The sequence below is a fragment of the Rutidosis leptorrhynchoides genome, chromosome 4 (genome assembly GCF_046630445.1).
Source record: "Rutidosis leptorrhynchoides isolate AG116_Rl617_1_P2 chromosome 4, CSIRO_AGI_Rlap_v1, whole genome shotgun sequence".
Lineage (NCBI taxonomy): Eukaryota > Viridiplantae > Streptophyta > Magnoliopsida > Asterales > Asteraceae > Rutidosis > Rutidosis leptorrhynchoides.
Window position 1 is genome coordinate 309,991,542 of NC_092336.1, and position 9,145 is coordinate 310,000,686.

Consider the following 9,145-nt stretch of genomic DNA (forward strand, 5'->3'; position numbering starts at 1 on the left):
ATATCGTGCAAAATCGCGCAGGCTGGAGTCGCACTTATGAAAGTTCATGTTGATAATGGCAGCAGTGTTGACATTGTTTATGAGCAATGTTTTGTTCAACTACCAGAGAGTATTAGGGCAACTTTACAGCCAACCGCAGCCTCATTAACTGGTTTTGCGGGAGAATCATCATTTCCTATGGGAGTATTGCCTTTAGATATTGAACTTTTTAATGAAAATGATGCTAGTTTAGTGCGTAAAGCATGGTTAGATTTCTAGTTATGCGGACTTCTTCTCGCTATAACATGTTGTTGGGCAGATATGCATTGGGAAAATTCGGAATTGTTCCATCCACAATTCATGGCATGATTAAATTTGCAACATATAAAGGCGTTGCAATGATAAGTTCAGCGAGCATCATGCCTATTTGTGCGGCTGTCAATGTGAAAAGTGCAGTTCAAGAAACCGCTGATATTGCGGACACCATGGTAGTGGTTAATCCTGAATATCCTGATCAAAAAATTAAAGTGGAATGTAATGTTAGTGCAGATAACAAAAAACAGATTGTGCAGTTACTCGTGCAGTACATGGATGTTTTTGCTTGCTGCAAAAATGATATGACTGTGTTCCGCGCCATATTGCGGAACATAGACTTAATGTAAATCATGCTTTAAAATCTGTAGTATAGAAGCGTAGAGGCATGGCTCCAGATCGCGCTAAGTGGCTATGCGAAGAAGTAACAAAGTTGGTGGCAACTGGTATTTTTCGCGAAGTTCAATATCAATCATGGATTGCGAATCCAGTTTTGGTGAAAAAGCCTAATGCCTCATGGAGAATGTGCATTGATTTCAAGGATTTAAATAAAGCGTGCCCTAAGGATAACTATCCGCTTCCAGAAATTGATTTGAAAGTGGAATCATTGCATGCTTTTCCATATAAATGTTTTTTGGATGCGGTGAGGGGATATCATCAGATCCCAATGGCTAGGGAAGACGCAGATAAAACCGCTTTCCATACAGGAAAAGGCATATTTTTTACATAATGATGCCTTTTGGTTTAATCAATGCGGGTGCAACATATCAATGCTTAATTGACACTGTGTTTGAAAACCAAATTGGGCGTAATCTCGAGGCTTATGTGGATGATTTGGTAATTAAAAGCACAATGCAAGAGCGTATTATAGACGATATGTGGGAAACATTTGATACATTGCGTAGAATAAATATGAAGCTTAACCCGCTGAAGTGTAGTTTTGGCGAAATTGAAGGAAAGTTTTTGGGATATCTTGTTACTGAGCAAGGTATTCAAGCTAATCCAAAGAAAATTGCGGCCACTGAAAACATGACTGCGCCTAAGACGGTCAAAGAACGGCAAAGTTTGACGGGGAAGTTAGCTGCAATAACGCGTTTCTTGTCTAAGGCCGCTGACAGGCAATTACCATTTTTCAAAACTTTGAAAGGTTGCTTGAAACAAAAAAGCTTTGTTTGGACAAGCGAAGCTGAAACCGCGTTTCTGGAAATGAAGAAATTGTTAAAAACTTTACCTACGTTAACAGCGCCAATTGATGGCGAAACTCTTTACCTTTATATATCGGTGGCAAATGAAGCTTTTGGTTCAGTTTTAGTTGCAGAAAGGGATAAAATACAAAAGCTTGTGTATTTTATCAGCAAAGCTCTTACAGGAAGCGATATAAACTATGCGACCATTGAAAAATTCATGTACGCGCTCATATTAACATCGCGAAGGTTAAGGAGATACTTTCAAGGGCATCTAATACATGTGCTAACTAACATGCCAATCAAGCAAGTCTTAACAATGTAGTGACCCGAACTTTTCCATGTTTATATATATTAATTGAGATTGATATTTACATGATTAAATGTTTCCAACATGTTAAGCAATCAAACTTTTTAAGACTTGATTAATTGAAATATGTTTCATATAGACAATTGACCACCCAAGTTGATCGGTGATTCACGAACGTTAAAACTTGTAAAAACTATATGATGACATATATATGGATATATATATATATATATAGTTAACATGATACTATGATAAGAAAACATATCATAAAGTATATTAACAATGAACTACATATGTAAAAACAAGACTACTAACTTAATGATTTTTAAACGAGACATATATGTAACGATTATCGTTGTAAAGACATTTAATGTATATATATATCATAATAAGAGATATTCATACATGATAATATCATGATAATATAATAATTTAAAATCTCATTTGATATTATAAACATTGGGTTAACAACATTTAACAAGATCGTTAACCTAAAGGTTTCAAAACAACACTTACATGTAACGACTAACGATGACTTAACGACTCAGTTAAAATGTATATACATGTAGTGTTTTAATATGTATTTATACACTTTTGAAAGACTTCAATACACTTATCAAAATACTTCTACTTAACAAAAATGCTTACAATTACATCCTCGTTCAGTTTCATCAACAATTCTACTCGTATGCACCCGTATTCGTACTCGTACAATACACAGCTTTTAGATGTATGTACTATTGGTATATACACTCCAATGATCAGCTCTTAGCAGCCCATGTGAGTCACCTAACACATGTGGGAACCATCATTTGGCAACTAGCATGAAATATCTCATAAAATTACAAAAATATGAGTAATCATTCATGACTTATTTACATGAAAACAAAATTACATATCCTTTATATCTAATCCATACACCAACGACCAAAAACACCTACAAACACTTTCATTCTTCAATTTTCTTCATCTAATTGATCTCTCTCAAGTTCTATCTTCAAGTTCTAAGTGTTCTTCATAAATTCCAAAAGTTCTAGTTTCATAAAATCAAGAATACTTTCAAGTTTGCTAGCTCACTTCCAATCTTGTAAGGTGATCATCCAACCTCAAGAAATCTTTGTTTCTTACAGTAGGTTATCATTCTAATACAAGGTAATAATCATATTCAAACTTTGGTTCAATTTCTATAACTATAACAATCTTATTTCAAGTGATGATCTTACTTGAACTTGTTTTCGTGTCATGATTCTGCTTCAAGAACTTCGAGCCATCCAAGGATCCATTGAAGCTAGATCCATTTTTCTCTTTTCCAGTAGGTTTATCCAAGGAAATTAAGGTAGTAATGATGTTCATAACATCATTCGATTCATACATATAAAGCTATCTTATTCGAAGGTTTAAACTTGTAATCACTAGAACATAGTTTAGTTAATTCTAAACTTGTTCGCAAACAAAAGTTAATCCTTCTAACTTGACTTTTAAAATCAACTAAACACATGTTCTATATCTATATGATATGCTAACTTAATGATTTAAAACCTGGAAACACGAAAAACACCGTAAAACCGGATTTACGCCGTCGTAGTATCACCGCGGGCTGTTTTGGGTTAGTTAATTAAAAACTATGATAAACTTTGATTTAAAAGTTGTTATTCTGAGAAAATGATTTTTATTATGAACATGAAACTATATCCAAAAATTATGGTTAAACTCAAAGTGAAAGTATGTTTTCTAAAATGGTCATCTAGACGTCGTTCTTTCGACTGAAATGACTACCTTTACAAAAACGACTTGTAACTTATTTTTCCGACTATAAACCTATACTTTTTCTGTTTAGATTCATAAAATAGAGTTCAATATGAAACCATAGCAATTTGATTCACTCAAAACGGATTTAAAATGAAGAAGTTATGGGTAAAACAAGATTGGATAATTTTTCTCATTTTAGCTACGTGAAAATTGGTAACAAATCTATTCCAACCATAACTTAATCAACTTGTATTGTATATTATGTAATCTTGAGATACCATAGACACGTATACAATGTTTTGACCTATCATGTCGACACATCTATATATATTTCGGAACAACCATAGACACTCTATATGTGAATGTTGGAGTTAGCTATACAGGGTTGAGATTGATTCCAAAATATATATAGTTTGAGTTGTGATCAATACTGAGATACGTATACACTGGGTCGTGGATTGATTCAAGATAATATTTATCGATTTATTTCTGTACATCTAACTGTGGACAACTAGTTATAGGTTACTAACGAGGACAACTGACTTAATAAACTTAAAACATCAAAATATATTAAAAGTGTTGTAAATATATTTTGAACATACTTTAATATATATGTATATATTGTTATAGGTTCGTGAATCAACAGTGGCCAAGTCTTACTTCCCGACGAAGTAAAAATCTGTGAAAGTGAGTTATAGTCCCACTTTTAAAATCTAATATTTTTGGGATGAGAATACATGCAGGTTTTATAAATGATTTACAAAATAGACACAAGTACGTGAAACTACATTCTATGGTTGAATTATCGAAATCGAATATACCCCTTTTTATTAAGTCTGGTAATCTAAGAATTAGGGAACAGACACCCTAATTGACGCGAATCCTAAAGATAGATCTATTGGGCCTAACAAACCCCATCCAAAGTACCGGATGTTTTAGTACTTCGAAATTTATATCATATCCGAAGGGTGTCCCGGAATGATGGGGATATTCTTATATATGCATCTTGTTATTGTCGGTTACCAGGTGTTCACCATATGAATGATTTTTATCTCTATGTATGGGATGTGTATTGAAATATGAAATCTTGTGGTCTATTGTTACGATTTGATATATATAGGTTAAACCTATAACTCACCAACATTTTTGTTGACGTTTAAAGCATGTTTATTCTCAGGTGAATATTAAGAGCTTCCGCTGTTGCATACTAAAATAAGGACAAGATTTGGAGTCCATGTTTGTATGATATTGTGTAAAAACTGCATTCAAGAAACTGATTTCGATGTAACATATTTGTATTGTAAACCATTATGTAATGGTCGTGTGTAAACAGGATATTTTAGATTATCATTATTTGATAATCTACGTAAACCTTTTTAAACCTTTATTTATGAAATAAAGGTTATGGTTTGTTTTAAAAATGAATGCAGTCTTTGAAAAATGTCTCATATAGAGGTCAAAACCTCGCAACGAAATCAATTAATATGAAACGTTTTTAATCAATAAGAACGGGACATTTCAGTTGGTATCCGAGCGTTGGTCTTAGAGAACCAGAAAATTTGCATTAGTGTGTCTTATCGAGTTTGTTAGGATGCATTAGTGAGTCTGGACTTCGACCGTGTTTTCTTTAAAAATGATTGCTTAACATTTTTGTTGGAAACTATATATTTTTAACATATGAATATTATGTGATATATTAATCTCTTAACGTGTTTGATATTATGTGATAGATGTCTACCTCTAGAACAAGTCCCATTGACTCACCTAATAATAATGAAGAGTCAAATGTAAATTGGAATGATTTGTGGACTGATTCACAAGTTCCCGAAGAGGAACCGGAAGAAGAGTCGGAACCGGAAGAAGAATCGGAACCGGAAGAAGAATCGGAACCGGATGAAGAAATAGAACCGGTGGGGGAAATAATAAAACGGTTAAGTAAAAGAAAATCCTCAACCAACCGACCAAAGTTAATTATGGTCAATGGTGTTTCCGCCAAGGAAGCAAAATATTGGGAGGATTACCAATTCTCCGATGAATCGGATTCCGACGAGAATTCCGATGATGTTATAGAAATTACCCCAACTGAATTTAAAAAGGCAAAAGAAAATAATAAGGGAAAGGGCATAAAAATAGAGAAATCTAATTCCAACCCCGATGAACTTTATATGTATCGTCAACCCCCGAAGTCCTTAAGTTGTAACAATGACCCGGGAACCTCTAAACCACCAGGTTTTTCTAAACCAATGTGGACAACGACGGCTCGTATTAGGGGAACATCATATATCCCTAGAAACTTGGCAAAACGAACCAAAACCGAAGAAGAAGAAACGAGCAAGTCGGAATAAGATAGTTGTATTCGTGTGGTGTAATATATGTAATATAGTGTTCTTATGCTTTATGATATATGTAAAAATTGCTTGTATTAATAAGTATTTTTTTATGAATCTAACTCTTGTCTATTTTACAGTTTAAAAACACAAAATGGATAGACAACCCAATATTTTAAGAGACCTACCCGGAGACATGATTGATGAAATCTTGTCTAGAGTCGGCCAGAATTCTTCGGCACAACTATTTAAGGTGAGATCAGTTTGTAAGACATTCGAAGAACGTTCCAAGAATGTCTTGGTTTATAAGAGACTTTCGTTTGAAAGATGGGGGATATCACATTGGGAAACCCATAAGTTACGATGTGTTTACTTTGACGCATATATTGCGGGGAACCCAAATGCTATTTTACGCAACGGGTTAAGAAATTATTTTGACTCAATATATCCGAATATTGGACTTCGTGATTTAGAAAAAGCGGCTAACATGCAACATAAAGAAGCATGTTATGCTTACGGATTAGTAATGTTCGCTTCTCACCAAAGTGAGAACAAGAACATCGGGCTACAACTATTAAACAAAACGTTTCCACAAGTGACGGAGTCGGTAATTGGGGTAAGAAATGAGGTTTTTAGATTATTACGGGACTGTTGGACATTACGTAACCCTCGTCCCTTTGATGACGTTACAACACGCTGTCTTATCAACGGCCATAACGGTTATGTTGCACAAGACCAAGGATGGGAAGTAGTCCTAGTAAAACCAGAATGCATGACTTGTTTCTGGACGTATGAATTACGTGACTTTATTGCCTTTGCTGAACGACTTGTGTACTAGCTAGAATTGTCTTCACAACTATCTTGTATCAAAGTTATTGTGTGCTATATTTCATGCTTTATGTAAAATAAGCGGTATTGTAAGTTTGTAAAATATTGTATAAAAGTTTGAACGCGAAATATTATTATAATCAGTTTTTCATATAGAATTGTAGTAGTTGAATTGTATATTAGCTACTAAGTATGAACTTAACGGGTAGGTACTACCCGAATTTAAACTTATAAAACGCTAATATGAAGAAAAAGCTTTTATAAATGAGTTCATATTATGCTACGAAATACTATTAACTACTCTTAATATTCTGTATGATTAACTTGTTCCATTTAACTATTTTGAAGGAAATGGCACCGACTACTCGACACACCGTGAATATGAATGAAGAGGAATTCCGTACTTTTCTAGCTTCAAACATAGCCGCAGTACAGGCTGCGCTACATACCAACAATAACCTTGGATCTAGCAGTACAGGAAATCGTGTAGGATGCACCTACAAAGAATTCACTGCCTGCAAACCTTTGGAATTTGATGGAACCGAAGGACCGATCGGATTGAAACGGTGGACCGAGAAGGTTGAATCGGTGTTTGCCATAAGTAAGTGTACTGAAGAGGACAAAGTGAAGTACGCTACGCATACCTTCACAGGTTCTGCGTTAACATGGTGGAATACCTATCTAGAGCAAGTGGGACAAGATGATGCGTACGCACTACCGTGGTCAGCATTCAAGCACTTGATGAACGAGAAGTACCGTCCCAGAACCGAGGTCAATAAACTCAAGACAGAACTTAGAGGGTTACGAACCCAAGGATTTGATATTACCACGTACGAAAGACGATTCACAGAATTGTGCCTATTGTGTCCGGGAGCATTCGAAGATGAGGAAGAGAAGATCGACGCGTTTGTGAAAGGATTACCGGAAAGAATCCAAGAAGATATAAGTTCACACGAGCCCGCCTCCATACAACAGGCATGTAGAATGGCTCACAAACTAGTGAACCAGATTGAAGAAAGAATTAAAGAACAGACTGCTGAAGAGGCCAATGTGAAGCAAGTCAAAAGAAAGTGGGAGGAAAACTGTGATAAGAATCACCAATACAACAACAACAGCAATTACAACAATAATCGCAACAATTATCCCAACAATCGCAACATCAATCGCAACTACAACAAACGGCCCAACAACAACAACAACAACAACAACAACAGCAACTACAACAATCATCCCAACAACAATAATAACCGCAACAACAACAACAATCAGAAGCAGCTATGCCAAAGGTGTGAAAAGAATCACTCGGGGTTCTGCACCAAATTTTGCAACAAGTGTAAAAGAAATGGTCATAGCGCGGCGAAGTGTGAGGTCTACGGACCAGGGGTTAATAGAACGAAAGGAACAAATGGTGTCGGAACGAGTAATGGCGGAGCAAGTAGTGTCGGAGCAAGTTATGCCAATGTAGTTTGTTATAAATGTGGAAAACCAGGCCACATTATTAGAAATTGCCCGAACCAGGAGAACACGAATGGACAAGGCCGTGGAAGAGTTTTCAATATTAATGCGGTAGAGGCACAGGAAGACCCGGAGCTTGTTACGGGTACGTTTCTTATTGACAATAAATCTGCTTACGTTTTATTTGATTCGGGTGCGGATAGAAGCTATATGAGTAGAGATTTTTGTGCTAAATTAAGTTGTCCATTGACGCCTTTGGATAGTAAATTTTTACTCGAATTAGCAAATGGTAAATTAATTTCAGCAGATAATATATGTCGGAATCGAGAAATTAAACTGGTTAGCGAAACATTTAAGATTGATTTGATACCAGTAGAGTTAGGGAGTTTTGATGTGATAATCGGTATGGACTGGTTGAAAGAAGTGAAAGCGGAGATAATTTGTTACAAAAATGCAATTCGCATTATACGAGAAAAAGGAAAACCCTTAATGGTGTACGGAGAAAAGGGCAACACGAAGCTACATCTTATTAGTAATTTGAAGGCACAAAAACTAATAAGAAAAGGTTGCTATGCTGTTCTAGCACACGTCGAGAAAGTACAAACTGAAGAAAACAGCATCAATGATGTTCCCATTGCAAAAGAATTTCCCGATGTATTTCTGAAAGAATTACCGGGATTACCCCCACATCGATCCGTTGAATTTCAAATAGATCTTGTACCAGGAGCTGCACCAATAGCTCGTGCTCCTTACAGACTCGCACCCAGCGAGATGAAAGAACTGCAAAGCCAATTACAAGAACTTTTAGAGCGTGGTTTCATTCGACCAAGCACATCATCGTGGGGAGCTCCTGTTTTGTTTGTCAAGAAGAAAGATGGTACATTCAGGTTGTGTATCGACTACCGAGAGTTGAACAAACTTACCATCAAGAACCGCTACCCACTACCGAGAATCGACGACTTATTTGATCAACTACAAGGCTCGTCTGTTTATTCAAAGAT